The sequence below is a fragment of the Ursus arctos genome, unplaced genomic scaffold, assembly GCF_023065955.2.
Source record: "Ursus arctos isolate Adak ecotype North America unplaced genomic scaffold, UrsArc2.0 scaffold_17, whole genome shotgun sequence".
Taxonomy (NCBI): domain Eukaryota; kingdom Metazoa; phylum Chordata; class Mammalia; order Carnivora; family Ursidae; genus Ursus; species Ursus arctos.
This window is the reverse complement of record NW_026622841.1, coordinates 13,017,427-13,045,149: the sequence shown is the minus strand read 5'-3', so window position 1 is coordinate 13,045,149 and position 27,723 is coordinate 13,017,427. Positions and strand designations below refer to the sequence as shown.

Genomic DNA, 27,723 nt, shown 5'->3' with positions numbered 1-27,723 from the left:
TAGGTGATCTATGTCTAGGATATACGCTGGAATCTTAAACTCTCTAAATTTCTAGTGATGATAAGTTACTAAGCATTCCTTTTCATCTGGATTGACTTATTGCCACAACTATTATTAGTTCACAATTGATCAAAACACCATAAATATATTTCAAATGCTGATCTATAATTAGTACATATAAAAGTAGAATGCTCCTGGAAATGCCCCTCTTCGAGAGATGGATTCGTCCATAGATGAACATTACCGGTTGCTGGAGCGAGCCAGTGTTCGGCTTCAATTCTATTTCCGGTTTTCATTCTTACGTATGTAAGTTCTACAACTCTGATAAATAAATAGCAGGCATTTTAATACACCAATGGCACTCCGTTCTTGAACTCCTTCCAAGGGATATTTCAAAAAATCACATACTAATCCATCTTCAAAAATTACTTTTATTAATCCCTTGACAACTCAATTAGGTCCTCCTCCAATTTTATTAAAAGCCAAAAAAAAAAAAAAAAAAAAAAAAGGAAAGAAAGAAACCATCTGATTTACAAAAAATGTGTTATTCTATCATCAGAGTCATTTAGTTTCTCAATTTTGGGAAAATAAAACCAAACAGGTTCTAGTAAAGACTTAGTAAAGGATGATTAATTATATCCATTATTCTTTCACTTAGGCATTTTATTTCACCCAATATTACCAACAAGATGTTTAAAAGTCGAAACACTGTTAATTTCACTATGCCTTTACCAACAGGGTATTTTTGATAAAATGCTCTTACCTCATCAAGGACTTTAAACCTATTTATCTGGGACGTGGGAGCAACCATTTGGCTCATCTAATTTACAAAAGATGGCTGTCATATAAATGAATTGACAAAGTCAGTCCTCATTGTCCAATCAATCAGCCAAATTAGACTTCAGCTTTCTGTTAGAAAGAATTTGCCTTCTTTCCTCAATTCCAGTGAATGTGTTCAGATGTGTCTCTGGGATCACTTCACAGAGAACAACAGAAAGAAAGCGTGGAGCCCTGTTCCCACTACCTATTTTCCTCCTCGCTCACTTTCTGTCCAACGGCAAGTGCTATGCCAATAGTCCGGGTATAAAAGAGAAGATATCCTTAAAATAATCCAAACACTTAATCTGGCATAAAACTCCCAGCTGGGCAGCTGTGCTTCCCTTGAACAGAAATACGTAGAGACAGCACGTTTATGATGCCTGATTAAACACTAATATGCCAGATTGCCCCTGGCTTGATGTGGCACTCTAGTTTTTACATTCCAAGGCGCACGTGAGAAGTGTGCTTTTCTTCCGTAAGGAGGAGGAAGGTCAGTTGGAAGGGGAGACTGGCAAAGGACAGCTGGTCCTTTCTGAGGCAGGTCATTACCAAGCAGATTCCCAGGGAAGTTGGGGGTTTGGGACTCCATTTGCCTTAACCCAACTCTGGAGTGTCTACTGCTGCGGGGCCCCAAAGACTTCCAGGGAAAGGTATCAAGAGTTGTACTGATGAAAATGCATCCTCAGATCCCCAACCTCCTTGGGAATCTTCCTGGTCCTGATCTACCGGACAGTTTCTAACACCTAACCCAGGAGGTTAGGGAGCGGCCCTTCTGCCCATCCTCTAAAGGTTAGGGATGAGGCCCAGAGGCTCCGCATGCCCCCTCCAGACCCTCTCCAACCCCAGGACCACGGCGGGGAACAGTCAGGTCCACAGTGCCTTGGAAGATGCATTACAATGCCCTGAGAGATACAAGTTAGGGCCAAATGCTTAAAATAGGCTCTGATTCCAGGACACAATAAGACCACTGAAAAAACAGTACTACAAATTTTAGTTCAGCCTAAAGAAAGTCCAAAATATTATTGGTCAAGGTTCTAATCCAAACTGTAGAGACAGACTGCTAGATTCATATATCCGCGGTTTTGTATGAAGCATGAAAAATCCAGAAATCCAGAATAGGGAACCCTAATAAAGTAACACAGGGAAGTCTTCACTCAACCCACCTTCAGTCAGCTTTGAAAACAAGAAAGCAAACGACAATGAAACTTCTCTCTCCTGGAGCAGAGGTTAGAGCACTTCTCCCAGAAAGGTTTTGCTCGAGGTTAATTTTGGAAGGAGCTAAACGGGCCCAGGATCGCCGCAGGCACCCTTGCGGCCGGCAGTGAAGGGAGATCAGCTTGTCTTGAACTGGCTTGGAGGACGGGGAAGTGGGAATCCGTGGGAGGCAAAAGAAAAGAAGAATGTGCCTGTCAAGTTTCCGTGTCTCAGTGCTTCTGAAATAGGTGGAAATTATAGCTCAAGTCCCTTCACCATGGGAACATCTGGAATATAAGCACTTCTGTGCATATTAAGAGGACTATTTATAGTTTTCTACGAATGTTAGGGAAGGCAATTATGTAAAATACTACTGTATTATTAGGTATTTGAAAAATACCAGGCTTGCAATAACTACAAAGATCTAAAAGCAATTCAGACTTCCACGAGCTGCCTACCCCAAGTCGGAAAGTACTGGTTTACGTTCCCGAGAGGCAGCGACACCACCAGGCACCAGCTGAAGTCTCTGCTGACACTGATAAATGATGTCACCAGGCACGTCCGCCCTGCTGAGATCATGTTGGTGCCGGTTCTGCACTCACGCCGAGCCCAAGGGAAACAGGAGCCCGAGTCGCCTCTGGGGTCATTTGGAAAATCCCCCTCCACCCCCCAGCATAGAAAGATGGTTGCTCAGACTGAGAGGAAGAGGCTGTGCACCCCCAGAAGGAGTCCCAGCTAACGGGGCTCTTGCTTTTGAACACCACACCTGCCGCTGAAGACCTTCGGAGGGTAGCCGGCAGCTTTCTGATTTAGCTATCTGCGCCTCATCTCAGGCTTCAAAGCATATTTTTTTTTATTTTATTATATTATATTTAAAGATTTTACTTATTCATTTGAGACAGAAAGCTACAGAGGGAGAGCATGAGCAGGGGGAGAGGCAGAGGGAGAGGGAGAAGCAGACTCCCCGCTGAGCCAGGCGCCCAACACGGGGCTCGATCCCAGGATCCTGGGATTGTGACCAGAGTCGAAGGCAGACACTTAGCCAACTGAGCCACCGAGATGCCCCATCAAAGCCTGTTTTTTAAAAATTTATTTATTTGAGAGAGAGAGAGAGAAATAGAGAGCGAGCACGAGTGGGGGGATGATGGGCAGAGAGAGGGAGACAAGCAGACTCTCTGCTAGGCAGGGAGCCTGCCTTGGGGCTCAATCCCAGAACCCTGAGATCACGACCTGAACCAAACACAGAGCTTAAGCAACTGAGCCACGCAGGCACCCCCTAGCCACACTTTAAATACTTGGATGTCAAAGGACATTTCTATCGCTGCGGAAAGTTCTATGGGTCAGTGCATGGGAGATCTGACAGGATGGGGAATTCAGTACTTCACAAATCAGAACACAACAGCCGGAAGGTCTTACATTTATTACTGAACCGGCCTACTGGCATAGAGGCACGGTAACAGAGAAAAACCACTTCCCTGATCAAACCTGTCTACTGGCCAGGGAGGAGGGATGTTTACGGAGTGATGGGCTGGGAGCATGAGATCTTCATGCAGCTTGATTATGTGTGCGAGATCACGCATGACGCCTTAGAGCCCCAGCCTGGCTCTTCTCCAGCGCCTCCTTCTGGAGTTCTACCCAATTTTACCACCAGTTTTTATCCCAATCCACTGGGGAATGGAAGGATTCTGCTTTTTTTGTTTCTTGGCCAGGAATTGCTTGATTCTGAAAGTCTTGCGAGAAGACGTGGCGAAGAACAGTCAGCCACATGCCAGGAAGGAGGCAAAAAGGAGCTTCAAAGCATGTTTTGGTGATTTTACAGTCTGTGAGCCTGGGGAAGCAATATTAACGGCACCGACGCATGTGCAAAGCCACCAAGGTTTGGCTTTGGTCAAACGAGTGTCATTCCTTCACTGGCTTTTGGACAAACTTGTTGTAGCACCTTCTCAGATTTCCCAGGAGCTGAGGGGAGGGCAGGAGGAAGGTCAAGAGACGCCTGAGCCCGGGCCCCAGTGGGCTTGCCCTGTTTCCAACCCTCAACGGCCCTTCACATGCACTTAGTATGGGAAGACCCAGGGTTCTGGGCCTGACCGGTCTTTAGCTTTCTAGGCCTTGATTGTACCTGTAACATCAGCGCTTGGAGATTCCTGAGATCATGCTTAACCCTGAGTCACTTATTGCTGAGATCAAGCATATATTTGGCTCAACTGAGCCACATCCCTGCCAGGGAAGAGCTTCAACCTGCAGTATGCAGAAAGAAATAAAAAAGCCAGAAAGTGCAGAACAAAGATGGACAGAAGTACACACCATGGTACTGTTTAAAATAGGAAAAAGCTGGAAACACCGACATGGTTAAAGAAATGACGGACCTCTCATAAGATGGAGTGTAATATATAACCATGAGAAGGTGTTAAATGTATTTCATGACAGGCAAAGAATTCATAATATACTATTAAGTAAAAAGAAGCAGGCTATAAATAGTACACACAGCATATTCCCATTTTTGAAAAACAAAATGTATATAAAATCATACACACACACACACTATACATATGTATGTGTTTTAAAAAGAATTTTAGGGGCGCCTGGGTGGCTTAGTCAGTTAAGTGATTTTAAGTGACTGACTTGATTTCGGCTCAGGTCACTGCTGAGTGTAGAGTCTGCTTAAGATTCTCTCTCCTAGACTATGGACTGTGAGAAACAAACTGAGGGCCTCAGAGGGGAGGGGCGTGGGGGAATGGGACAGACCGGTGATGGGTAGTAAGGAGGGCACGTATTGCATGGTGCACTGGGTGTTATACGCAGCTAATGAATCATCGAGCTTTACATCGGAAACCGGGGATGTACTGTATGGTGACTAACATAATAAAAAATCATAAAAAGAAAAAAAAAAGATTCTCTCTCCTTCTCCCTCTGCCCCTCCTTTCTTTCCCTCCCTCTCTTAAATAAATACATACATAAATAAATAAATAAATAAATAAATAAATAAATAAAATAAAAATTTTAAAACATTAAAATGTTGACAGTGGTATTTCTGGGCTGTGAATGACTTTATAACACTTTCCTTGCACTTACTTGTACTTCCCCTATTTTCACCTAACTTTTTTTTTTTTTTAAGAGAGGGACAGGGTGATGGGGCAGAGGGAGAGGGAGAGAGAGAATCCTAAGCAGGCTCCATGCTCAGTGGGGAGCCCAACGTGGGGCTCGATCTTACGACCCTGAGATCAGGACATGAGCCGAAATCAAGAGTCAGATGCTTAACCAACTGAGCCACCCAGGTGCCTCTCACTTAACATTTTAAATCAGAAAAATATCATTTTTAAAAAATATTTTATTTGTTTATTTATTTGAGAGAGAGAGAGAGAATGAGTGGGAGACAGGCAGAGGGAGAGGGAGAGAATCCCAAGCAGACTGCACTGAGCACGGAGCTGGACTCGGGGCTCCATCTCACGACCCTGAGATCATGACCGGAGCTGAAACCAAGTGTCAGATGCTCAACCAACTGAGGCACCCAAGCGTCCCAGAAAAATATCATCTTAATGACAAAGTCAAGCACCTAGAGCAAAGGAGCTGCTGAACTCAGCAGCCGGGTCTGCAGCATCACAAACGGATCCCCAAGTCCCTAACTGCTGGGAGGTTTGAGCCATCAGAGTGGATACACCACGTGAACACACTTTCCAAACCACCCGACCTGCGAAGATCCACCTTGACGACACAGCCCTCAGCCCCCCACAGCCCCTTGGATCAGCCTGCGGAAGCCTGGTCCTGCAGCCCCAAATCTGTATCTTATCAACCCCATGGAAATGGCTGGCATCCAGGAGATTGAGAAAAACCAACCTGGACATTTTTTAGAACCAACTGACTTTTTTAAAAGAAAAACTTACGATATTATCTAGTTCTTTTTTACTTCTTAATTTACCTTTTTATATCTAAAATATATGCATTGAGTATCTGGCATTTACATTGTGGTACTCTACTTTAAAATTGTCACCTTTTCTCAGGAATTGCCAAACCATTATAAGTCTTAAGGATATTTTTATTTAGAACTGGTAAAAAGTTTTATAACTTTCCAAAAGTTTGCCCTGGTGTTTTGGTCATTTAATAACTGATGTTTAGTTAAATTTCCATGTTCTATTGCATTTGACTAAGAATAAAGGATGTAGAAGACAAAAATCCTGGGTCACAAGACTCTGTACTTTATACAGAAGATTCCCACTTACAAGTCTATTGTTACCAATGGACAATGGCTAAGAAGGGAGTATAATAATCAGGAATATAACTAGCAACTGGTTGAGTGTTTTCTAGGTGTTAAGTCTATTACATGTATTTTCTCATTTGATGAGGTTGCTAATAATACGGCTTACGTAATATAACTCACGTTGTGCCCATTTTATGGATGAGGAACCGGAGGTTAGTGAGCTGCAGAGCTGAGAGTCAACGGAGTGTAACTTGAGAACTGCCTGCATAAGTAGTCTGTGGCCAGTGGGTTCACGCTGGACACAGAGAAGCTGGGAGAACACACGTGGGGCCACTTGCCAGGAGCCCTCAATGTGATGCCAGAGTTCTTTGCTCAGGCTTGAAGGCCTCTCTGCCCAAGTTATGTGTATATGTGTATATGTGATTGTGTGCATAAACATATATTTTTGTCTGTATGTATGTACAAATTCAGTACATATATGTGCACCCCACTCTTCCCCATAAACCTGGAAGTGCTATTTCTTAATCGCTAGCACCGTGGGTGAGCTGGTTTCCTGGATTTCTTCTGCTTTTGGTGAATGAGTGGCTGATGCCATTCCCGGTCTCTGGTGTGTCTCTCCAGAGAATGTTCTTAAGGAGTGGGCATCTTTTTGCTTACCTGGCTAGGTCTCTCACCGCTCTTGTGGGACTCGAACAGAGGACACCAACCACGGGAAGAGGAGAGCTCCATTCAGGCTGTTCTGTCCACAGTCCGTCCCAGGTTTGCACAGCTCCTGAAAGGGGACAGGATAGGACATGGTGGCCAGGGTACCACCGGGTGTGGGGATAATTCTGACACATTCACAACTCAGAGCTTGATTTTAGGACTTCGGAGCTTCATTTTCTGGACCCTTTGCTACTTCTTGAACATCTCCATTATAATCAAGACCAATTTTCTTTTTCTTTTTTTTTTTTTTTAAGATTTTATTTATTTATGTGACAGACAGCCAGCGAGAGAGGGAACACAGCAGGGGAGAGGGAGAGGAAGAAGCAGGCTCCCAGCCGAGGAGCCCGATGTGGGACTCGATCCCATAACGCCGGGATCACGCCCTGAGCCGAAGGCAGACGCTTAACGACTGCGCCACCCAGGCGCACCCGAGATCAATTTTCTAACACAATACAGGACAACTCACAACTCTGGCAAACTTACCGCCCCCTTACTGTTGCTCAAGGACATGCTCCCTGGGACTTTTCAATAAAACTGGGACCTTTGATCTCACGGGGAACGTGAGTGTGCAATCCCGAGGAGTCTGAGTTATGTAGTGAGCAACTGCTAGAAAGAAGACATTAAATTTGAAAGTAAAACAGTAGAGCCGTGAGAAGGGAAAAAGAAGCACCGGAGAAAGGCTGTCTAAATCCTGTTGACTTAACAGTGAGATGGAAGAATGTAGGTGTGGAAGGATTACAGAGCGATTAGGAGATCGGTCACCAGAGCGGCAAACGACACCGGCTCCGAATGCAGCGGAGCCGCAGAACCACAGCAGAAGGAAACGAGAAACTACAAACTCGAGAAAGAAGCTCGGAGATGGCTTATGCGATTTAATTTCACCTGGAACCGCCCCAAACCTTTCCTGCATATTAGGTTCCACGACCGGCATTGTTCGTGGAATTCTTGTCTTCGTCTGTGAAAGAGGAACAAAATCACAAAGGCCAAAAGTAATTACATTTTAAATAAACTCAAGCCACCTATTCTTAAATGGATCTGCTTAATTTCAAGACCCCATTTTATAAATACGGAACTAACATCATCTCCACCTCACCCCCCCATTTCTACTCCTTCATGTTAACAATTGAGGATTGAGTGCACACTTGGTTATGATTTCTGTAAATAAGAAATATGACTTAAGACATTGAAAACATGGTCACATCCTAAATCAAAGAGAAATGCAAATTAAAGGTCTCAGAAAAACAGTCTTGGAGGAATGTCTTACAGAAGCAGTGTTTGATATTCAAAACTTCATAAGGAACCTGAGTGCCAGGGTCTCAAGCTGGCCTTTCTTCAAACTGTCAAACAGAGCCCAGCTGATTAAAAGCGGGGGGGGGGGGGGGCAAATCCTGCTGGATCCGGGGCTGAGAGAGATGGCGTCCTCCTTGTGGTGTCTCCTCTGTGTTCCAGAGAACAGACAACATCTCCTTGTGCCAGAAACACAAGACCCCGACTTGCTGCCTCCCAAAGCTGGAGCCTGAACATTCCCCTTTTGGATAAATGAGAGATGACAAGGGCAGATAGAAGGTGGGAGGCTTCTTTATTGTAGCCTAATGAATGAGTCTCCCAATGAGAAGACGATTCCCCAGGAAAAAGTCACCCCAAGGGTCCCCCTTAATAGTAAATTCTGGTTTAGTGTATTAAACTATACCCCAAAGGCCTACGGGAATTATGGAAACTGCCTGATTTACTTTTACAAAGTGATTTACACCCAGGGGTATCATCTGTCTCAATAAATCCGGACCCGGTCCAGAACAAGCCCCTTCTAAGGTAATATAAAGCGAGGCGATTTCAATTATATAGTTATTTACCACCACTGCATCCAGCGTCCCTCAACACAAGCTCCTAGAATTTATTCTGTCACATGAAGACGGTTTTCTCATGTAATATAATAAAGGGAAATCCAGTGAAAGAAGAATCTCTCTCCCTCTCCCTCTCCTCTGTTGTCTCTCTCCCCTAAGCACAACCCTGAGATGCTCTGAGGTTGCTATGCTCACACACTGCCGGGGCGATTGACAAAGGACGTGAAGCTCTCATGCCCACAAATGACGGAACAAAGGATGTCTTCGTTTCAACATGACTGCTCATCATCTCACTTTTACCTGCCTGTCCTTTGGTTCCGCAATTCGATTCATAATTGAGAGGTGAATCTCAAGTTCAATTAGTAAGGCAATTTATTACCTTGCCACCAGGAACAGCAGCTCAAAACGGATTTTAAATAAGATCTGTCTTCTGTGACTTCACGGAGCGAGACTTCAGTCCACAAAACTCTTTTCCAGTTTAATATTTATTGTGGGTATTTCCCACAAGGGTATTTGCTAAAGTTGCTGCTGCCAGAAGTTGAAAATATAGTTCACGTAAAAGCAGGTTTATTTATACAACGAGAGAATATTTATGTCACTATTATCGATTGAATGTTCAGCCCATTTTCTTATCAGCAGAGCATCTCCCCAAAATGAAAAGTGGTGATAAGAAGCTGTGTGGACTGGAATATCCATCAAGTTTGACAGAACTAGGTCTGCATTTAGGAAGAGATGCTAGAAGTCTGGAAATAGCTGCCCAAACAGGAAACATCTCCTCTGTAGAGCTGATCATAAAAAGCGCTGATCAAACTCAAAATCGTAAGAAAATGATGTCTCTTCCTGAAAATGGTTCTTTAAGTCTAAAATGTCAACAAGGATTCTAGCCATTTCAGAGTGCATTGAAAAAAATCTTTTCCTCCCCCACCCTCCAGTTCTTCCTAATACAACTCAGTACAAGGCCACAGCCTGCTTTGGGGCTGGAGGTGGCCTTGTTTCTCAGCCGGCAGGAGTGAAGTCTGTTGAACTGATTTTCAAAATATAGGCAGCACCTCAGTCCTGGGTCTCCTGGGTGGGCATGACTGGCAGCAGGTACAGGACTCCCATCATGAGAGTGAGGCGAGCCCGGGCGAGGTAGCCCATGACCCTCTGGACCAAGGACGGAGGCCACATTTGCAACCCCACTGCCTCCTGTTCCTTAGCGATCTGTCTCAGTTTGGAATCTGGCTTGAAAACTCATACGAGGATTGGGTTTTTCTGTGTGCAAAGCGCTGCTTTGGTTTGGTTTGGTTTTGGTCTTGGTAAAAGAGATTCCAGATTCTGTGAAAGATAACCAACATTAGTTCACAGGCTTCTCAAGCACCCCCTCCAGTAATGGAGAAGCCTTACTATTTATGGCTGAACTAAAAAAAATAAATCACAAGAGCTGCTGTTCATGAAGATTGTTTTGAAAGATACACTGGGCTTTCGTTGTACAGAGAGGCAATTAGAAAATATAGATTTGTACACTGTGGTTTAATTTTATGTTTTAAAAAGAAGTTGGCTCCAGAGCGATCGAACTTAGCACTGGGCTGGCCGAACGTTACCTGCCTTCTGGTAGGATGCAGTGGGCGCCCAGCATCCATCACCTGTACGCACTTCTAGCCCAAAATGTTTAACCTGAGTCTAGTCATCAGGGAACGGTCAGACAGGTCCAGGATGTGGGAGATTCTACAAGACAGCTGGTGTAAATAAAAAAAAAAAAAAATCAAGTAATGTAAAACAGACAAAGACGACAGAACAGAAAGCTAGAGGGACTATTCTATGTCAACACTTTTTGAGACTATAAGAGACATGACCACCAAAGGCTATGCATGAACCACAGCTCTATGATGAAATTTCTTACAGTGACGAAAGACATTTTCTATATATATATATATATATATATATATATATATACATACACATTATATATATATATATTAAAGATTTATTTATTTATATTAGAGAGAGAGAGACAGTGCAAGCAGGGGGAGGGGCAGAGGGAGAGAAGCAGACTCTGCACTTATCGGGGAGCCCGATGCAATGTGGGGCACGATGCAGGGCTCAATCTCATGACCCTGAGATCCTGACCTGAGCCGAAACCAAGAGTCGGCTGCTTGACCAAATGAGCCACCCAAGCGCCCCTAAAAGACATTTTATAAGAGACTCTTGTGGTAGTTGACTATCACTGTACATCAGATATTATTAAATTAACGTTAGTTTTCCTCAGTGTGGTAACAGTGTTGTGGTACTGGAGGATGTCCTTTGTGGTAGATGGTTGCTGAAATATTAAGGGTGACTGTCATGATGTCCGAAACTTTCAAATGGTTCTGCCAAAGCATCCATAATAAAAGAAAAATCACACGCTGCCGTCGAGGGAAGAGCTAAGCCAGGCTGTAGTTGGCCTGAAGGACGGAGTATGTTCTGAGGAACTCACCTGGGCCGGTTTTCACCTTTGTTCCTGGCAGCAGACATAAAGAATGCTTGACGGTTTGATTCATGCTTGAGAAAGGATTTAATGTTGCAGCTCTAAGGAACCAGATAAGCAACTTTAGGTGCCAGAAGTGACTCTGCCTCCCTTGGAAACAGGACTCTAATAGTGGCTTTATGGACAAATACATGCAGCTGAGTCTTGTTCTAATTTCTCCTCTGAACGGAGACTCGGTCCTGTTTCGGAAGACTGCAGGAAGATCGGTTAAGGCTTGTCAAAGTCAAGACCAACGTGGCGGATGCTGGGACCAGAGCCACTGGCTGCTGTGACCGTTTCCGTTTGAAAAATATGAAGCATCCTCTTACTATTTTGAGAATGGACTGCGAGCAGGAGCAAACCACTTCTTTTCAGAGTGGCTTTCCATCTCTCACACGTCCCTGGCACATTTTGGATGCTGGAGCCCAACCACCCTTCCTATCCCTTCTGCACAGGCCACGTGGGACTGCTGATCAACCCGGAGGAGAAGGGGATGGGAGTGAGGCCCAGGGAGATGTCGCGCTGTTGGCAGACGGGTCAGCAACAACTCAGGACCACCACCAGATCTGAGATTTGAGAAAAAGGCACTGGGTTGTAGAACGCAATTGTGCAAATATGAAGGCGAGCACTCTTTCAGCTTATAGCCTTGGACAGTCACGAACACCCTAAGTAGCTACACAAGCGTTGGTCCAGAAGGGGACACACACATGCTTTTGTTTAAAACAACGTAGTTGAGGCAATTTCTAAAAGTGCTAATAATTTGGTTGAAAATGAATAATCTCTAATCACTGTTGGTTTTATGTTGTTGTTTTTTTTTTTTTTACAAATATTGGCAAATTTTCTCCACAAAAGGGCATTTTTTAAAACTTTTATTTCTTCAAGCAATTTGGTCCATTTTTTTCCAGAATTTCTCTGGTTGTTTTCCTCCTTTCCCCTCATCTCCTTTATTATAATTTATTTTCATCCAGTCATTCTGGTTTTGTGTTGGTTTGTGAGGGCCAAGTTGGAAGCAACCAAAATGTCCAACAATAGGAGTTTAGTTGGAAACAACTCAAAATCTAACAACAGCAGACTGCTTAAATAAATTATAAAAGGTGTTTCATATTATGCACAAAAACTTTTAAAATGCAAACTGGTAACTTGCAATACTCCATTTTTCCCAATTCTAAAATTTCATGAACGCATTCCTGAATAAGCAAAGCAGGTTAAAAATAAATTAGGAGGAAATAAAAAGCATTTAAACCCTGAAAAGTTCCAGATTATTTTTTTCTGTTTAATCATAATTGGTTTCAAATTATTGTTATTTTTATAAAATCAGCTAATATTCATTACATTAAAAGAGGTACAGTCAAGCAACAAGTATTTCTAGCCCTCCCGTGGCAGCCACTATTATTATGTTTCCCAGAGGCTGATTTTCTGCTACCGAGTGGGGTAGCTCGAGTTTCTTCTGTTCTTTCTGGTGGAAGAGCTGGGGGCAAAGCATCCAGGCAGAAAGGTCCTACAGGCAGCAAGAGACGCTGGGCCGAAGCATGGAATACAGGTCAGGCTGAACTGACAGGTTTAGGTGTCTTTGGCCCAGAAACGAAAGGCGATGTCCCAAAAGCAGGAAAGCAGACAATGGGGAAAAAGGGCCAAGATCTGGGTTCTGAGTCTTGGCGAACAATGATGGGTAGGGAACTGGAAGAGGGAACTTAAATCCAAGTTTTGAGGTAGGGGTGGGGAGTGGGGGGGCAGATGGGGCTCAAAAGAAGACAGAAATTATGTTAACGCTGCATGGGAAGTAAACTAATCCTTGGGTTTTCAAACTTATTTTGATTTTTGTTTGTACAAATCTTAATGAGTAAGCAGAATTAATGAAAGGGCTAAGAACAGCGTTCCTCTGGTCGGCAGACCCTGAAGGACCTCCGGGGGCATCCCTGACCCCTGCCTCTTGTGGGAACTATCGGCCTCGTTCTCTCGTTTATTAAACTGTGAAACTGAGGTTTAGGGTGGGATATAATTTTACTCAAAAGCTGGGTCAGATTAGATCATCACTCAGGCTCTAACAAAGAGGTTCTATAATTTAATGGACCCTCAACTCTTCTCCTTCAGAATCCGGAGCTGAGAGGTCTCTCACCTGACTGTCTCCCCATTACCCAGGCCGGTCCCTCCTCGTCCCTGAAGGACTCAGTCAATGGCATCATCACCTGCTTCCAATTTGAAGTGCTGACTTCCTGCCCTTTGTCCTCTGGACCCAGGCCCCCTCACTTACTCTGTCCTGGTCCCAAATTCTCTTTCATTACACGCTATGTTTTATGATTCCAAACAGTCACTGGGCACAAAGTAAGTGATTTATGTATTAAATTGGTTTGAAAATAAGCTTCCTGGGGGGGAAGGGCCAATGGATAGGGAAGGAAGGTGAGAACACTTATCAGTGATAAGCAAGCAGGACACAGAAAGAGATCTACATGGCAGAGGGGCATCCTGAGACACTAATTTATGTTTATCCTCACTTTGACTTTTCCTTACCCTTATTCCCAGCAGATAGTCACGGCAGGTAAGAAAGTGGGAACTCCTTCAAGACAACTTCTTGGCTACTGCTCTTCCCGAGGAGCCTGGGCCGGAAGCGGGCTTAGAAGTGGTATCTGTGTGGAAAAGGAGAGAGAGAGAGCCCTAGAATGGGAAGGGCAGAGGTTGCTGGGCTGCCCAAGTTGTCGTATACCAGGACTCCTTCCACTGCAATTACAGACTCCAATTTAAATAGGCTGACAGTTGAGAATTTAATGGCTCACGAAATTGTGGATCTAGCTTCAGACATGGCTGGACTCTGCTGCTCAGAAGGACTTGGTGTCTTCGGATCTCTCTCATGGCTTGGTTGCTCACTGAGCTGACTTCACTCTCAGTCAGATTCCCTCCATGGAGGAGAACCCGCTAAGGAAAAGTCTACAGTGCACCATACTGAAGCCCAGCAGACACAAATTCCCATAGAGGAATCCCAGGGGCTGACTTTCAGTGCTTAGGATTGGCTGAAATCTTGGGTCAGGAGCTCAATCAATCACTTATTAACCCCATATATTCTGGGTGGGGAGGGGTGGTTTCCCAAAGAGAAATCGAAGTGCTGTTGCTGGAAGAAAGGGAAATTTATCAGGCAGGCAAAAATATCAGAGATCCACTGCCATACTGCATAGAAGCTACCACCACCCAAGGAGTTGACAAAGCCTCGGAGGGGAATGGCAGCAGGGGGCAGCCTATGGAGGTTCAGAGACTCCCAACGTACACAGAGATCCCTGTGTTCCGTCTGGCACAGGACCTAGACCAACTGGATACCTATATGGAAAAAAATGAACCCCAACCTCTATCTCACTCCAACTCACCTTTAAAGGAATGTTCAGGTTTGATCCTTCAGGATATCATTGATCCCTTAATAGACAGGAAAGTAAAGGTCCCACTTCCCACCATGACCTCCTCTCCTCCCATAATTTTTCGACCTCATGAAAAAAGATTCTTTTTTTTTTTTAAAGATTTTATTTATTTATTCGACAGAGATAGACAGCCAGCGAGAGAGGGAACACAGCAGGGGGAGTGGGAGAGGAAGAAGCAGGCTCACAGCGGAGGAGCCTGATGTGGGGCTCGATCCCATAACGCCGGGATCACGCCCTGAGCCGAAGGCAGACACTTAACTGCTGTGCCACCCAGGCGCCCCTGAAAAAAGATTCTTTTACAACCCTGGGGAGGGAAAATATCAGGAAAGATTTGAAATGGTCTTCTTACCAGCATGGTAAAAAGGAGGTATAAGGTCTCAAAGGCAAATTGAATTTTCATTAGAAAATAAAACATGCAGGTCCTTCATTTTATTTGAGGAGAGAGATTTATGCTTGCCATGCTGCTTACTTATGGTGTTTGAAAATATTTCCCCCAAAGAACTATAATTCAACAAGTATGTGCTTTATTTTCTCAAAACCAAGCATTCTCTCTTAGTCCCTTTAAAATACAGGCCAAGGGTAAGGAAATCTTGAAAGGCCCACTCTTTAGATGAGTGTGTTGCTCAGAAATTACAGGTTAATGACTCTAGAAATAGACCCCCCACAGACAGCTGACGGATTTTTAACCAAGTTTCCAAGTCAGTCCAATGGTGAAAGGTCTTTTCAACAAATGTGGCTGAAGAGCAGACATGATAGGGAAAAAATGAACCCCAACCTCCACCTCACTTCACAAATAAAAATAAATTTGTGCTGAATTACAGACCTGAATATAAAATCCAGACTATAAGGTAATGGAAGAAAATACAGGACTCTCTCTTTATGATCTTGGGGCAGGCAAAGATTTCTCAGATAAAACCCCCAGAAACCATTAGTCATCAAAGAGCAAAACTGATAACTTTGATATTACCAAAATTAGACATTTCCACTCATCAAAAGACACCGCTAAGAAAATGAACAGGTGAGCCTGCACAGGCTGGGGGAAATATCTGCAGCACAAATATCTGATGAAGGACTTGACCCCAGAACTTACAAACCAACAGTAAAGAGATGAACAATCTAGTTTTAAAATAAGCAAGACTTGAATAGACATTTCACGAAAGAAGATACACTAATAACCATGAAGGCAAAACTCAAGGACAAGAAGTCATGCTTCCTTCTGTTTCAGAGCCTTCCAGAGGTGGCTCACTGGTGTGGAACACAGAGGTGTTGGTCTTTGAATCCTTGTTACACCTGGGACAGGAAGAAGCATGAATCAGCCATTCATTGGGCACCCATTCCTCTGTCCAATGGCTACCCTTAGATGGGCTGAACATCATCAGATGTGGGAGCCCCCCACACCAGTTCCTGTCCTCCAAGTCTGACAGCGTATGCAGAAAGGGAGAGAACACAGCCGCTAGCTTCCCTCCTTGTCTGACTCAGGGTCCTCCCTGGCCCCACACCTCAATCACTTCACCTTCAGAGTGAGATTGGTAGCTACCTGACACATGGGTGTTCCCAAGTTCCTGCAGCCCAAAGAGAGCTTCTTCCTCATCAAGGAACACTTGGGGCTCAGTACCATGCGAGGTCCTGCAGCACATATCAGAGGTCTAAGAGCTCCCAGCCCTCCCACTCTTCAGACGATGAGTTCTAACCGGTGCAAGGTAGACTCCCGGGGAATGTGGTGTGAACAGCAATAAACAAGGTCCCTCCTGGGTCTTCCTGTGAGAGCTTGCTGTCTCTTGAGGGACAGAGGCAAGATAACAACACAACCATTTAGCAAAGGCACCTTATATGGGGTGGATGTCAGTGGGTCGCCGATGTTCTGACCTGCTCTTCAAGGAGAGAAGGACAATGAGTAAGGCATCATGGGAGAGAGGGAATCAGTTTGGCTGGAAGGAGAACTCACGTGTGGGCTGAGAGGCAAAAGCAGGGTGAGGGAGGGGGAGAGAGAAAGGGGGAGAGAGAGAGAACACAAGGTGTGAGGGGGGAGCAAGGCACCACATGAGTGACAAGGCACCTGGACAGGCCCATGTGCTAACAAAACTAATCAAACACGGGAATAAGACCCAAGAGAATGACCACACTGCTGTGAGCCTCCAACCAGGACGCTGCCAAAGTCTAACTTGCCCAGAACACTGGTTCTCCAAAGGTCAAGTACGACGGTTAACATAAAATGAGTTTTTACAGTTGTTAGAGATGTGGGGTTTTGTTCAGACAATCTTACTCATCTAGACCGCTGGCTGACAGGTAGTTTTTAGTGATATATTATAGCTTTATTGTTAATCTTCCTCCACTAAGTTTGTTTTTCTTTTCCTTTTTTCTTTTTTTTAAAGATTTTATTTATTTATTTGACATAGAGAGAGAGCCAGAGAGCACAAGTGGGGGGGGGGAGTTAATGGCAGAGGGAGAAGGAGAAGCAGGCTCCCCGCTGAGCAGGGAGCCCGACATGGGGCTTGATCCCAAGACCCTGGAATCATCACCTGAGCCGAGGTAGACCCTTAACTGACTGAGCCACCCAGGTGCCCCCTAATTTTGTTTTTCATCTTTACAGACAGCACTACTTTTTCCCAAAGCATATTCTCCTGTTTTCAGAGTATTTTCATGAGTATCCGGTCACCGGAGCCTTATGCCATCTTTCTTCAAGAGGGCAGCCTGAGGGCCGGGGAGGCCGGGTGAGCTGCCCGCAGGTCACGTGGTTAGGAAGGGCAGAGATTAGGACCCAGGCCTTCTGTTCTCTACACGGGCCGAGAACAAGACTTCAAGCTGCGTGGGCCTTGGCCCTGGGTCATGGTCTTCTGTTTTCCTTTGATTTGAACCTGCTGATAACTTCTCCGAGCTGAACTATGTTTGGCAGCCATGGTGGAGGGTTCTAGTGCCTGCTGTAAAATGCTAACAGCTCTATTTGATAAGACCAGCCGTAATTTATTGCTGCTTTAACCTCTCTGTTGCTCAGGCAACTAATATCCTGACTTCAGACTCGGGCTATTCTAGCTAAGTTTAAAAATTTATGACCTTACAATGGCTCAGCCCATCGCTTTGCTCATGTCCTACTCCTATGAGTCACGCTGACCCCCTAAGAATTGCCTCGAGCTCTAAAATTAACTAAGGCCTGGGGCCCAGGGGCACTGGAAGAGCTGGAGCAGGCGCACCCGGACTCACGCACGCGGAGCAGCCTGCCATCTCCATGCTGAGCTCGCCAGACAGAGTGGGCAGAGGGCCTGTCCTTCACTGCGGGATCACAGCTTACTACAGGTTAGGCACACTTATTCCACAATAACCAGACGGGCGCATGGTTACCTCTGTAACAGAAAAGGGGTGCCAGTGGCCAGTGCCATGCGTTTGCGAAGAAATTAGCACACAAACCCTCCGCATAAAGCCAACTTGGGAGCTGGTTTTGGCCTCGTCGTCTCCCTCGCTGCTGGCAGGACACACCAAGCCCTTTTGCTTTTTTACCTTCTTTATTGAACCGTCCCTTCTCTCCCAGCACCCGTTGGCTGGACAACTGTCTTAACTTCTGATCTTCCTGCCTCCACCCCATGCTCGCACACCACTCATGTAACCAACCTCCACGCACACTCTGCTGTGTCCTCCCTGCTGGGGGCATTGTGTAGCTCACAGTCCCGGGCAAGAGAGGGACAGCGCAAGTGAGCACATCACTGCAATGCATTTATTAGACCAGAAGCTCCAGGGACCGGGACCATGTTGGTCGTATTCTCTATGACTAGTATTTGTCGGATACAGACATGGGCAACTTTTTTGCGAGTTATAACTAAACATATGATCAGAGAGCTTCTGAAAATCTTCAGAAGACAGGGACTGAATTGGCAGAGGAAAGGCTGGGCCAAGTGGAGGACAGGTGACTCTCTGCAAGGCCGTGACACCGAGCCTGCAGGCTCACCTCACTTCTGCTTCCTCCAAAGCCCTCCCTGGCCATTCCAGCCCCTGGGGACTCTTCTTCCTAACTGAACGCTTTAAAACATTTTGGCACTTCATATTCCTAATGGCATTGTTTTCTTTTTTACATGGATGTGCCGCGTGTCCCTAATTAGAACACAGTCTCTTTGAGGGACTGTAATTTATTCTCTATATGCATAGACCAGGTATTTGTAACTTCTTAATAGAATGTATTCTATGTGGGGAATGCCTTTCTGTACAATTTATTTACTCATAAAACAAAAGGGAATGGTTTCCTTTAAATATCAGTTTCTCCGGGACCTGTAATTATCAATTCATAAACCTTTAATTACTTGCTAGAGTCTGGGATGGGATCAGAAAGAAATTTTAAAGTGCCAAGTATAATTATCAATTGTGGTTTGATTATAAATGCGAACAAAGTGTCTTTGAGTAAGTCAAAGGAAGACATCATTTGATGTACCCAACACTCTGCTTTCAAAAATACATCACCCCCATTAAAAAACAATTTTAGATAGTTTTAAAGCTAGCAAATATGTGACTTGTCAGTTTCAGCAAGAAATGTATCAAAGAGATCTCACCAGTAGAAATACAGCAGCTGACTCCAAGGAGCTAGCATAGAAACCACTTTTGAGAATTTAACTCTCAGAGGACTTTGTCCTATGCATTTGTGGGTGCTCACGTTTTTCTTCCCACAGTTCCAAAACAATTTACTTTTGTTTGATTCTGGAATGTAATTACTAAAAGACTCAGATGACTTCAATATGTGGTATTTAAAACCCAACTTAAAGGGATTTAAAAAATTAGCCAGAACTCGAAGGGTAAGATTTGAATCTTAAACCTCAAATAGTTGTCATGTGTCCGTTTATAACAGAAGAGATTTCCTCCTTTTTCCCCTTTCTTTATTCATCTCAACTTAAGTAGAAGTCTATTATAGCAAAAACGCAACAGTGGCATCCTGTGGTTTGGCCTGTGAATGACAAGTGTGTGTCACAGTTGTGGCCTTGGGAGACTTGGGTTCATGGCTAAACAGAGGTACAGAATCAGTGCAAAGAACATAGCACTGCCAGTGGGAAAAACAACCATTCATTATTTTTAAAGACCTAAAGTCATTATAAGTGAATCTTCATGGTCTTTTATCTTTACTTCATGAGGCTGAAGTGCATGTATAATTTAAAACTGAGTCAAAAACAAGCTACAGAAATTTGCTTGTCTTTTTTTTTTTTTTAAGCTTGTTTTTTGGGGAACCCAACGAAGTCTTTCCGTCTGTAATTTTTATACAGAGAGTATGCCATTATTTCTCTCATGATGTTAGCACCATATCCTATAATGTGTAGACTGAATGGCGAGTCTGTCTTTCTCCCATTTTATAAAAGAAAAAGAGGGGGCACATTTAACAAATGATAATTCCTGTGTAACTGTGGGAAATGGAGTAGAAAATCCAGACCGACCATTAACAGCTGCCAACTTTTTTTTCCCCCAGAAGCAAAATGCAAGTAAATCTTTGGTGTTCTTTGATCGACAGCCTCAGTGGCCTTTCTCTCTACCTCCAAACATCTCTGTCATAGCTTACTGTAAAAGCTTCCTGCTTCTCACCTGTTTGTTTTCTGCATTTTTTTAAAAAGATTTTATTTATTTATCCGACAGAGATAGAGACAGCCAGCGAGAGAGGGAACACAAGCAGGGGGAGTGGGAGAGGAAGAAGCAGGCTCATAGCGGAGGAGCCTGATGTGGGGCTCGATCCCATAGCGCCGGGATCACGCCCTGAGCCGAAGGCAGACGCTTAACCGCTGTGCCACCCAGGCGCCCCTGTTTTCTGCATTTTTAACATCTTCATAAATAACTTATAGTGTTGCTTTACTTTATTTAAAATTTTATGTAAATAGAATTATGGTGTTCATATTCTATAAATTTTTACACTGGAGATGCAATCAAACTCTCCTAAATGCTATCCTTGAGTGAAAAAATGTATAGAATAGGAATACCAGGGGCACCTGGGTGGCTCAGTCAATTTAGCCTCAGACTCTTGATATCAGCTCAGGTTTTGATCTTATCAGGGTTGTAAATTCCAGCTGTGTTGGGCTCCATGAAAAGGATCCTATTTATGTAATTTTTAAAATAAGACAAAAATGTAAATACATTTAGATTTCCACTTTTGAAAATTACCTGTTCTCATTTCCCCCCATTTCCCCATTGGGGTGTTTCCATTCTCTTATTTAGGTTCTTTCCCCTTTAAATATAAATTCCCTGGTAAAATAAATATATATTTATCAATTCTTTTGTTATGGATTCTGCAAAATCTCTTCTCCAAGGTTTGTTTGTTATTTTCCTAAAGTTATTATCTCTAATTTTGATGATATGTTTTGTTATAAAACTGTTTTCAGGTCAGAAGGGTTGTATGTCAGTTACTGTTCTCAGTTGTAAGCAATGGAATCCAGTCTGACTAGTTTAAGCAGCAGAGAAATTTACGAGAGACAGTTAAGGCGTTCACACAATGTTTGGGAGTGATGGGGAAAGAGGTCTCGGACTTCAATGAAAGGAACATTCCCAGAACCAACTCGCTCTTTCAGGAATCTGCCACCAGTTCCAGGACCACATCGCCCCTGCCCCTCCAAGCTCCAGCAAAACAATGGTGGTCCAAGGAGGTTCCCGGAGGTCCCCAGTCAGCCGGTTTCCTTACTTCTGCCTGAGGCCTCCTGTGGCGTCTGATTGGCCGGCCTGGGTCACATGATACACCCTGGTCAGGAAGCACTCTGGGTAAACACCTCTTCCTTTGAGAAAGCAAGTTTCTGGGTGCGGAGAACTAGCATCACAAGGTGGCCAGGGTAGCCAGAAGATCTCGGTGGATTCACGAATGGCATATTCACTGAAGGTTGTAAAGATAATCTCCTACACGTTCCAGTAGTTTCTGTGTTGTAGGCTTTCATGTAGAGGCCTTATAATTCCTATAGAATTTGTTTTTTGCATAATTGGCATAGGAATCTAAAGAAGAGCTTCCATCCTCTCCTCACTCATCTGTACTTTCACCGCTATCATACTCTACTTTCCTGTACGTACACGGGTTTGGGGTGGGCGTTCTCTTCTGCCCCGGCACCTGTTCCTCTGCCCACCCCACTGTATTTTCACTTCTGTAACTTGAATGGTTTGCTATCTGCAGGGCAACTCGTCTGCCCACCTCACTGTTCTTCTTTTTCAAAATGGTATTTCTTTTCATAATTTTGATTTTCATAAGAATTTTGTAATCAGTTTGGAAACTCAAAAAATTCTGTAGGGTTTTGTTTGGAATTTAGTTAAATTTAGGCAGAACTGACATTTTAATGCTTTGAGTCTTTTTTATCCATTACTCAGATCTTCTTTTATATCCTTAATAAAGTTTTATAATTTTTTCCATAAAGCTCTTAAACATTTTATGTGATGTGTGTTCCTTAGGTTCTTTACAGTTTTTGCTGCTATTGTGAGTGGCTGATTTTTTTTTCAATTTTATTTTTTAATTTGTTGTTGTTGAGATATAGGCAAAGAAACACTGAATTTTATGTGTTGCTCTTGTAATCAGCAACCTTGCTGAATTCTTTTTATCACTTCTGATAGTTTTGTTGATGTCTACGCATTTTCTATGCCTAAAAGTAGTTTTTCATTTCCTTTCTAAACTTTACACATTTTTCTTTCTTTTTCCTTCTTCCTTTCTTCTTAATGCATTAGCTAGTATTTCCTGCATAATGTTGCGCTGTGGCAACAATAACTGCCGTTCTTGCCTTGTTCTTGCTTTTAATGGGAATATTCCAGAAGTACGTGATGTCACTGCTCTAGGTTTTTACCAGATTAAGGAAGTTCCTTTCCATTTCTAGTTTTTCCTAAGAGTTTCTCTTCAGATAAGAGTGGGTATTAAATTTATAGAATAAGACACGTCATATTATTTCTTTTTAATCTGCATACATGATAAACTTTCACTGATGGATTTTTCTGATGTTCTCACAATCCTGGGATAAACCAAAACTAGTCATGGTCACTTAAAAAAAATACACTGGTTGGATTTAATTTGCTAATATTTGTTGAAGACTCTCGGTCTCCATTTGTAAGTGATACTACTCTACAGGCTTCTTTCTCTTGTACAGGCACACGTACCTCAGAGATACTGCGGATGTGGTTCCAGACCACCACAATAAAGCAAATATCACAATAAAGCGACTCAAGTGAATTTTTTGGTCTCCCAGTGCATATAAAAGTTATGTTTATACTATATTGTAGTTATTAAGTGTCAAATAGCATAATGTCTAAAAAAAGCACATACCTTTATTAAAAGAATGAATACTTTTTTTTTTTTTTTAAAGATTATTTTATTTTATTTATTCATTCGACAGAGAGAGAGACAGCCAGCGAGAGAGGGAACACAAGCAGGGGGAGTGGGAGAGGAAGAAGCAGGCTCACAGCGGAAGAGCCTGATGTGGGGCTCGATCCCAACGCCGGGATCACGCCCTGAGCCGAAGGCAGACGCTTAACCGCTGTGCCACCCAGGCGCCCCAAGAATGAATACTTTCTTGCTAAAATATGCTAACCACCATCTGAGCTTTCGTCGAGTTGTAATCACTGATCACAGATCACCATACCAAATATAATAATGCAAAGGTTTGAAATATTGAGAAAATTGCCAACATGCTACACAGAGACAGGAAGTGAGCAAATGCTATGGAAAAAAAGGGACCCTGTTACATACTAGCAGCACGCAGGGAAATACTGGTGAAGGGGTCTGCTTTTCTGCAACTGATCCTAATAAGGTTGGCTGAATACCCCTTCTGCTCCACAATTCCCCTCCCTTGTGCCAGCATTTCAGTTGGTTGAAATTCTTTGCTTGCCCAGGTGGCCCAAACTTGTAGTCTTGAGGAGTGTGACTCCTTGGTAATACCGCCCATATGGAGTTGATGTAGTCCTTTGTTACTCTTGACCATGGGGCAGGCAGTATGAACAGACACCCTAAGGAGTACGCCCCCAGCTTCATTAACACTATTCTTGCCCCTCTGCGCGGCAGCTCTCCTGGCCGCCCTTGGGTAGCACCAGCCCTCCAGCAATCACTGTGACCTCTCTGTTTTCTAATCCCTTCATGGCTTCAGGACATTGAAGAGTCAGGTAGCCATTTAGTTCCGCTTCAGGGGAACTAGTGATGGATCCACTGGAGATCACGAGAGTCTACAGCTGTGGGGATTGTTACCTGTGTGTGTTATGGGGCTGCGGAAAGACAGGCAGAGTATAGCTACAGTTCTCTGTAGCATCAAATGGTCTTCTAACAGTTCCACTCCTATTTTTCTGATGTGTATACCCAGAGAACTGGAAACAGGTGTTCAAATAAATACCTGTGCACACATGGGTACACATGTTTGTAGCAGCGCTATTCGCAATAGCCAAAAGGTGGAAACAACCCCAGTGTCCACCAGTGGGTGAATGGACAAACAAATGTAATACGTACGGCTGGCGGACCGTCAGCCTACAAAAAGGAATGAAGTGTTGATCCACGTTACGGTGCGGATGAACCTCAGAAATATTCTGCTCAGTGAAAGAAGCCACACACACTCATCACTTACCGCACGATTCCATTGATACGACACTTCCAGAAGAGTTACGTCCTCAGAAACAGACAGAAGGTTGGTAGTTGCCAGGGGCTGGGGAGAGGAAGGATTGAAGATCAGCCACTTACCGGGGATGGCGTTTCTTTTGGGGGTAATGGAAATGTTTGCAGACAGAGGTGGTCGCTGCACAACACTGTGAATGCACCAAAGCCACTCTCAACTTAAAAAGGCTAATTTTACATCACGAGAGTCTCACCTCAATAAAAACAAACAAACAAAGCCCTCTTTGGTCTTACAATCCTTGCACATTTAAGAGACAGATTATTCCCAAGCTATATTTCCTCTCATAGATGTTCATTTCTCTCCCAACCTCCCCCTTTCTATCTTTTACGGATATTCCTTTGATTAAATGTAGGTTTGGAGCTGCTCATAATTTCAGGATAAATGTTTTAGATCAGATACAAAGATATTTGAGGTAGCACGCCTCTCCGATGTCACATACATCATAGACATACCTTTGAGAGAGCCGTGTTTCTAGCGATTTCATGTAAAACCATTTTTGTCCATCAGAAAATTATTATTTCTTCTATGCTTGGAGCCCTATGAAGCATCTGTAATTGTGCAGAATCACTTCATGGGAAAAGGGACTTGAAGCAAAAGTAACCACAAATTTTAGATGGTTACAACTGGTCCATTCGAAGAGATTAAGCTCTGTAGGTGGGAGCAGCCCCCCAGGAGAGCGCAGGTGTCCTTTCCATAACGAGACCCCCTTGAGGACCATAATACAGACCAATTAGGTGGAGGCAAACCCAGACATATCTCAATTTGACAGAAGCCTTGCTCTGTTTCCCCCACATGTTTGGGGTCTGATAAAATCCCATACATGGTTTGGCCCAACACATTCTTCTCAGTACTTACATCCCACGGGGAGTTTTAAGGGACATTTAATCCTCATGTTTCTGGTTCATTTTCCCTTAACTCATCAAAACAAGGTTATGAAAGACTGCTTTGATCTCTAACAGGACTTGTTCACGAGAGACATGAGGCCATTACTTTCCAAACAGAAAGTTGTGCTTTGCCAAGGGTTCGGGGAGTTAACAGCATGACGTTTGGGCTGCATCGGAGCACCTGACCCTTGAGAGCTAACTGGGTCCTAAACTTGGCTCAGGGAGGCCTACCACCCTCCAACCTAATAAAGCCCATTAATTAACTGTCAGACCAGCTGTGTAACAAGTGAACTTTTAGTGGCTATGCCATTTTCTTGGTTCCAGGCCAGAAACAATAGGTATAAAACTTACACCATTAGTGAGACATTTTGGAGAGAAATTAGTACTTGCATAATGGAAGGCTGCCTTGCAAATAAAATGTGCATTGCAGGGCATGTATTTTGTTAAAAATTAAAATGTAAATTAAACTGTTCACAGGAGCCTTCTTTGGGTTCTTACAAGTACCATATACCGAGGATGAATGACTATGAGGCTTAAATCAGACTCACTGACCTATTGCTCTAGTGTTTGGGGAGTTCAGTGCCCAAGGCATTAGGACAGGAAGGAAGTACATTGCAAAAATATAACAAAAATAAACTTGAACTTCATCTTCTGATGAGATCATATTATAAAAGGCACTAGACTAGGGCATAATTAAAGTTCTTTCATTTGTCAGGAATAGAAACCAAGTCACACCAGTATGAACGAAAAGAAGAATGTGTTGTAAAGATACGGGGGCTATCTCGCAGCAGTGAAGAACGAGCTGGACGTGACCGTTAGGAAGGACACGAGCAGGAGAGCAGCTCGGGGCTTCAGTGGCTGCAGTTCCTAGCACTTCTCATTTTTAGATCGAACTGAGAATTAAAAGCAGAAACTTTGTAGAGGATTAGATGTGGGACAAGATTCTGTGAAATGTCAAAAGGACAGTCTAGGTAATCCCAGCTATCATCCCCCCAAAGGAGGCAGTTAAGTATTTACATGACCAGAAAACTCTTAGATCTAATCCCAAAGTGTCCTTTGATATCACCAATTCCTCACCTCTGACACTTGGGCACTCAGCATCTGCTTGAAAACCTCCCGTGATGGGACACTTCCTACTTACAAGGACAACCTATCCCATCATTGGACCAGATGAAACATGAAAAGGTCTTTTTTTAAAGATTTTATTTATTTGAGACATAGAGAGAGAGAGAGAGAATAAGCAGGGGGAGGGGCAGAGGGGGCAGGAGAAGCAGACTCCTCGCCAAGCAGGTAGCCTGACTCTGGGCTCGATCCCAGGATCCCGGGATCATGACCTGAGCTGAAGGCAGACGCTTAACCGACTGAGCCCCCCAGATGCCCCAAAACATGAAAAGGTCTCATATTGAAGTGAAATGTGACCACTACTCTCTGGTTCACTATTGACACTTTGAGCGCACCGATCAATTCTTACACAATGTACATATGATAATCCTTTATATGGAAGACAAACCCATATTCTGTCCTCCTAAGGTTTTCTCCTATCCGAACTGAGCATGTTTAATGGCTTCAAACAGTCTTCATATAACGGACTTTTTTCATCCCGTCCAACCTCTTCTACAATTTAGTCTCCAGTGGTCCTCTTAAAATGTAGTACCCGGGATGGGATATACACTCCAGACATGGTCTGGACAATAAACTGCTATTAATGTGGCTTTGGATTGTATTAGCATTATCTTGTTGACTCAGATTGTGCTTGTGGGCCGGGCACGAACTGTTGCTAAATCAGTTCCCCCTTGTTAGACTTTTGTGCAATTAACTCTTCATATCGCGCAGACAGTACAGGAGTCAAGTTGGAAAGGAACACTGAGTAGTTATTGTTTACATTATTTCAAGTCTGACCCTGTCTTCCATTGTATTAATTGTCTTCCCAACACCAATCAATAGGCATGGATTTTACCTCTTACTCTAGGTCACGGATTAAAAAAAAAAATGTTGAACTGACCAGGGACAAGTACAGAGCCTTTTGATCTGGACTACAAGTGTCTCCACCACATAACCCTGAACAGCATTCTTGGAGTACCGCTCAAATGCAGGGTTTTTCAGAATGTGTCTGATGAAGGAACTGTCTCTAAATATTAAGATTTACTTAAAAAAAAAAATTTTGGGGTGCCTAAGCGGCTCAGTTGGTCAAGCACCTGACTCCTGATTTTGGCTCAGGTCATGATCGCGTCGTGGGATCAAGCCCCGGTCGGGCTCCATGCTCAGTGGGGAGTCTGCTTCAGATTCTCTCTCTCCCTCTCCCTCCCCTCCCTTCTGCCCTCCCCCCTCTCTCTCTCAAATAAATAAATCTTAAAAAAATAAAATTAAAAATTAAAAAAAAAAACACAAAGACTCAGAGTATAATTGTGCCCAATGACCTGGTAAGAACATGGAATGCTCTATTATGTGTTTCTGTGTGTACGGATACCATGTTGTGGAACCCTATAAAACACCCCTGGGACACACTGCTGACCCAACGCTACTACCCTGCAGTGCACAAGCTGCCTATCTGTCCCACTGAGATTTAATGAGCAGCTTTATCAAGTGCTCTGCTACCATCAATGTACACTCTGGTCTACGGCAAGCTT

General features: G+C 43.7%; 1 long non-coding RNA gene across 4 annotated transcripts in view; it reads right to left on the bottom strand.

Annotated features, from left to right (window-relative positions):
• The window catches only part of LOC123000891 (uncharacterized), a 45,603-nt gene that overhangs the window by 3,661 nt on the left and 14,219 nt on the right, over positions 1-27,723 (bottom strand). The window contains exons 3-8 of one of the 4 annotated variants that reach the window (XR_008959771.1): positions 24,165-24,242; positions 13,748-13,863; positions 10,338-10,472; positions 7,397-10,071; positions 6,866-6,980; positions 412-3,972 (exon numbers count right to left, since the gene is read on the bottom strand). This is a non-coding gene — a long non-coding RNA (uncharacterized LOC123000891). Of the gene's footprint in view, positions 1-411; positions 3,973-6,865; positions 10,473-13,747; positions 13,864-24,164; positions 24,243-27,723 lie in introns of those variants that run through there. The other 3 variants (XR_006409260.2, XR_008959770.1, XR_008959769.1) reach the window with 3 other exon arrangements.